Raw genomic sequence first — 6,000 nt, 5'->3', positions numbered from 1 at the left:
GCAGGCATTGAGAGTAGTGTTGCTCCAACTCACCAGATGGGAAAACTCTAAAAACACCTCCATATACTGCGCCAGAGGATGACCATCTTGAAGGAGAGAGAGATGATCTTCAGCCATTTTGTTTGTCTTTTGGGTCACGGAACAGAAGAATGCAACAGGTAATATCCAAAACAAGGTTTATTGCAGGAATGTAGAGAATAAATGATGTGAGCAGGTAACAGAAAATGGCTAAGTAGTGATGGCAATTTCAAAACACTGCTTCATGAAGCTTCGAAGCTATATCTTTTGTTTCTAATCAATTGGTTTGGAGCGTGTATCAAACTGCCAAAGTCACGTGATTTCAGTAAACAAGGCTTCGTTACATCACTGTTTCGAAACGTTTTGAAACACTTCGAAATGTCAATGGTTCACAGCTAAGAGGCGATGATCTCTGTGAATACATATATCATGAGCAGTCACTGAGAACCATCAAAGTGTTTGGGTTTTGCCCATGGTTTTACCTGATCTCTGGTCAGTTTTATACATTTGTAGATGTTTTAATTAGACATTAGTATTATTAAAAGGAATAATAGTAGTTAATAGTCTCTTATTGGCATGTTTAGCTGTGTCACATCTGTTCTGTGTTTTGCATTTTTGGCTCATACCGGTGGCCATGGTCTCAGTGGAAGAGGACTTTAGGGCAACCCAGAGATACGGGAGACTGGCTTCAAGGCTGGAGGACACAACACTTTGCTCGGTGCGAGCCGCTGACTTCCTTGCGGTGAGGATTTCAGCTGGGATGGCCACCACATCTGGGCCGTCTACCCGTACCCAGAGCCCAGAGATGGCTCCGGCCCCTGCAGAGAGCCCAGAGAGGGCTCCGCCCCCTGCACAGAGCCCAGAGAGGGCTCCCGCCCCTGCACAGAGCTCAGAGAGGGCTCCGCCCTCTGCACAGTGCCCAGAGAATGCTCCGTACCAGTCTGTGTCCCAGCCCAGTTGCCTGTTGTCTGCACAGCTGTGTCATCACAAAAGTTGCGGAGCGGGCCCTTGTGCCCATGAGAGAACAGAGCGTTTGCATCCTCAACTATCTCGAGGACTGGCTCATTTTAGCACAGTCCAGGGATCAGTTGTGCGAACACAGGGACCTGGTGCTCAGAAACCTCAGCCAGTTGGGTCTTCGGGTCAACTGGGAAAAGAGCAAACTCGCACCTGTGCAGAGGATCTCTTTTCTCTGTATGGAGTTGGATTCGGTCAAACGGACGGCACGCCTCACAGAGGAACGTGTCCAGTCAATGCTGAACTGCTTGAACAAACTTTTTCAGAGGCTCCTGGGGCATATGGGGTTTGCTTATTATGAGGTGTTCACGGATGCCTCTGCCACAGGCGGGGGGGGGCATGTACAACGGGCATGCAGTGTCAGGGGTTAGAACGGGCCCACACCTGCATTGGCAACACTGCGACCATTGCGTACATCAACCAACAAGGTGGTCTGAGCCTCTGTCACATCTTCTCTGTAGTCAGAAGCATCTGAGGTTGCATCGGGCCATTCATGTCCCCAGTGTGCTCAACCGTGTGGCCAACAAGCTCTCACGAGCTGCGCTCCCGGGAGAGTGGCGAATCCACCCCCAGGCGATTTGGCTGATCTGGTGATAGTTCAGAGAGGCTCAGGTTGACCTGTTTGCCTCTCCAGAAACGTCCCACTGCCAGATGGTTTACTCCCTGACCGAGGGAACACTCGGCACAGATGCACTGGCACACAGCTAGCCCCAGGGCCTTTGCAAATATACGTTTCCCCCAGTGAGCCTACATGCACTAACCCTGAGCAAAATCAGGAGGACGAGGAGCAGGTCTTGTTAGTTGCGCCATATTGGCCCAACCGGACCTGGTAACCCGAACGAATGCTCCTTGTTACAGCCCCTCCCTGGCAGATTCCGGAAGGATCTTCTTTCTCAGAGACGGGGCACCCGCGTCCAGACCTCTGGAAACTCCATGTGGTTCTAGGTGACTTACCCCAAGAGGTAGTTAACAGCATCACTTCGACACGAGTACCATCTATGAGACACGCTTATGCCTCAGAGTGGAACCTGTTCATCGAGTGGTGTTCTTCTCGCTAAGAAGACCCCCGAAGATGTTCGATCCATGCCATGCTTTCCTTCCTGCAGCAAGGGTTGGAGCAAAAGTATATGCTGCTGCACTATCTGCATGTCATGGCCCCATATAAGGTAAGGCAGTTGGCAAACACGACCTGGTCTTCAGGTTTCGTAGGGGGGTGAATTGGTTGAATCCTGCTCAACCCCCCTCCATACCCTCTTGGGATCTTGCTCTGGTTCTCCAAGCACTTCAGAATGCCCCATTTGAGCCTTTGCCATTGGCAGAACTAAAGATTCTGTCATTCTGTCATTTTTGGTCGAAGAATTGTGCCTAGAGTTCGGGCCAGGCTATGTGTCAAGGTTCCTACCACTCCCTTCAAGGGACCAGGTGGTGAACCTGCAAGTGCTACCCCCGGAGGAGGCAGACCCAGCCCTGCTCTGTCCTGTCCATGCTCTAAGACTGTACGTGGATAGAACTTAAAGCTTCAGGACCTCAGTTCTTTGTCTGTTACAGAAGCCAGCAGAAGGGAAAAACTGTCGCCAAGCAGAGGATGGCCCACCAGATATTGGAATGCCATCGCCTTAGCTTACCAAGCACAATGCGTGCCATGCCCGCTCAGGGTGCAAACTCACTCTACCAGGAGTGTTGCATCCTCCTGGGCGCTGGCACGTGGCACCTCGCTGACAGATATCTTTAGAGCTGTGGGCTGGGTGACACCCAACACGTTCGCTAGATTATATAGCCTTCGTGTAGAGCCGGTGTCCTCCTGTGTTCACACCTCTAACGGGTAGAAGCACTGAGGCCCAGGCTCTTTGTCGGCTTGCTGCGCCCTAAACTGTGGTGATTATTCTCCAGAGTAAATCCAGTCGAGTCCTCCATCACCCTCGGTGCTGGACGTTGCGGAGCGTCTGGTACCAGGTCTATTCCACTGAATCCTTGAGAACCGGTATTAGGCTGGGTACCATATGATTGACCATATGTTTCTTCCACGGTTGCTCCTAAACGGAAGCCTGTGTCTTTCCCTTGGGAGAGCCCCCTTCTGGTAAGGCCGGGGGCTCTAAAACCAACTTGTATTGCGGCCCTTTGGGTTAGCAGATATACTCCACATAACTCCTCAGGGGTAGGATGTGGCTTCCGCAATGTTCCTTTTCCAGACGAATAGGCACGCTTTCCCAGTATTATCCAATAGTCACTGATTGGGTCATGCGGAAAAGCAGTGATGGACATCTCTGTGTCAGCCTTGTCTCATCAGTAAAGAGAGTTCAGGAGGCTCACACAGGGCACCGGAAGGGGACAGTGCTCACAGCGTTTTGCTAGGGATTCCTATACATCAGTTCAAAGTGGCGTCGGAGTGACCGAACCAATGGGAACGTCTTGTTTATGTATGTAACCCTTGTTCTCTGAGGGAGGAAAAGGAGACGCCACATCCCGTTGCCATGACTGCTGTACCCCACTGGTGTGCCAGGTCACCAACTCGGCTCCTCAGCAAAAACCTGATTATGCAAGCATCTGTTGCTCATTTATACCCACGCTGAGAGGCAGAGCAGCTGCTGCAATCATTGCATGCCAATGTGCATTGGCTCGTTTAGTTACACTCAAAGTAGATTGGCTTCTCTGGCGAGATTCCTATTCGTCAGTCCGATGTGGCGTCTCCGTTCCCTCTTACAGGGTTACATACGTAACTGAGATGTTACATAGTGTACAATGTAAACCCGAAAAAGTTGGCAAAACTAAAAAAAAAATTGAAGCAATGTTACATCAATTTTTTTACGTTAAGAAATGTGAAGTTTAAGTAAACAGAACTTGCAGATTTTTATTTTGTACTCATACATTTTAATTGCTCTTAAATTCAAATATTTGAGTAAGCTAATTCATACATTTGAATTCAAATGATCAACTTCAAACTTGGCTAGCTTTATAGCTAATTCAATCAATTCTACCTTGCTAATTGGTAACACAATGCTTTGATAGCATTAGCATAACATAGCAGCCCCCCCCCCCCCCCCCCCTCCACACACACACACACACACACCCACATACTTTTGAGTGTCATGGAAAAGCATGCTGGGAAATATAAATCCCAGCCCAGTTTCAGTTACATTTTAAGTTTGTCTAAATTAAAATAAACAAGTTTATAAAACTCAAAACAATAAAACAATTCTGATTGCGTACAATGCGTCAGATTTGGGAACACAAAAGAAAAAGAAAGTTCTACGTATTCATAAAAGTTCATTTGATTGAACTTATTTGTTTAATTTGAGTTGGCTCAATTCAAACCTTATTTTGAGCGTTAGGGTTTACGGTTTACCTTGCTGCTTAATATCTTAAGTTGCTCATACTAAATTGCCTAAAATGACTTTTTTAGTTAGTCAACTTTTAAAATAGAATAGTGAAACAAATATAGTGTATAATTTGTTCAAATTCCTAGGTATCCAGAGAAATATCTTAGCCTCTTTAGCTTTAGACATGTCACTCAAAGTACTGTTAATAGTCAAACAAAGACGAGAGTAAAAAACAAAGACTCCCTCACAGACACAAATAGCCCGAAAATAGAGAGATGCTGAAAAGAAGGCACTGTTTAGGATAGTCAGATTCCCATTCGAGAAGATACTGTGTAACTTCTGTATGGTAACATGCTTTTTGTTTGAAAGGTGTGCCACTATGCAGGGTGCCTGTTAGAAGAACCGGTATCCTTGCGCTAATTAGCAAACTAGGAAGATCCCAAGTCTTGTTCATGAATGCTCTTTCTGCAAGCGCATCTTTCTCTAGGCGCAGTCAAGCGTGTGCAATTATCCACCTGCTGCTCGCAGACGGCACATTTTTTTGTCAGCCATCTCCTTTGCAACAAAGTTCTTTCTCCAAACGTTTGTGGTTCATGCCCTCGCGGCTTCCTTAATCTAAGGTCTCGTTTGCTGAATAGACTGGAGCTTCATCATTATGCACTTTAGCTCTGTAATAAAGAGCGGCATTGTTGAATTGTGTCGATCTAACTTTTAAAAATACTCCTAAATTTAATATGTTAAAGAAGAAAAGGACACCGCAAATGTTACCAAATAAATCAAACAATGCAATTATAAAATTGCTTTTTTTCAGAGAGCTGTCCACAGTTACCCAACCCCCACAAAATAAGAAAAAGAAAAGTCCTATTCTACTGTTCCCTTTTAAATTAATGCAAACTCTTTCTTTGCCTTTCTCTCTAGTCCTGCCTGCTCTTTGAAACTCAAACCTTGTTGATGGCAACATAACAAGCGCCTCCGCTATGGCCTATGACCCCAGCTTCTTTGCACTTCCTGTGCCCAGCTCTCTGATGGGAGGGATCTGTTGGTGCACCTGCGGTTGGGCAGGTGACAGAGGAATTCTGGGAGAAATGGAGCCTTAGAAACGCAGCAGCTTCTCTCTGACACGAAGGTTAAAGCCATTGAGAGCAGCAAAGATTAGAGGCTCTTTGTACCCATCAGCGTTAAACAAATTAATCTATTGCTGCTCAGCTGACTGTAAAATCTCTAGATTTACTGTTTCAAGGCCTAAGCCACAGGGTCAACCCATGCTGCCTTTCCCACAATGTCTAAAACACATATTAGAAAGCCTTTACAAAGTTTTTGTCTGCTTTTTAGGAGTAAGTATATAAAAAGAGCTTATGTGTGTGGGCATTAAAGGAGAATTCCTTTCCCCCAATTTTTTTTAAAGGGGTACTTCAGTCAATCAATCAATAAATAAATACCTATAGATCAACAAATGTTCCATTTAGCATTATAGGATAGGATACAAATGTAGGACAAAAATAAAAAGGAATTCTTATTTTTAGGCTAGTTGATTATGCAGTAGTTTCTTGGAGGTTTGTAAAAGTAGCAAGAGAGCAGTATAAAGGGAAGCAATGAGCGTTATGGTCCGGGTCAAATCGTGTCGACTCGAGTTAAGCACAGACGAGCG

The sequence above is a fragment of the Gobio gobio genome, assembly GCF_949357685.1.
Source record: "Gobio gobio genome assembly, chromosome: 4".
NCBI lineage: Eukaryota > Metazoa > Chordata > Actinopteri > Cypriniformes > Gobionidae > Gobio > Gobio gobio.
Note: the sequence above shows the minus strand (reverse complement) of the source record.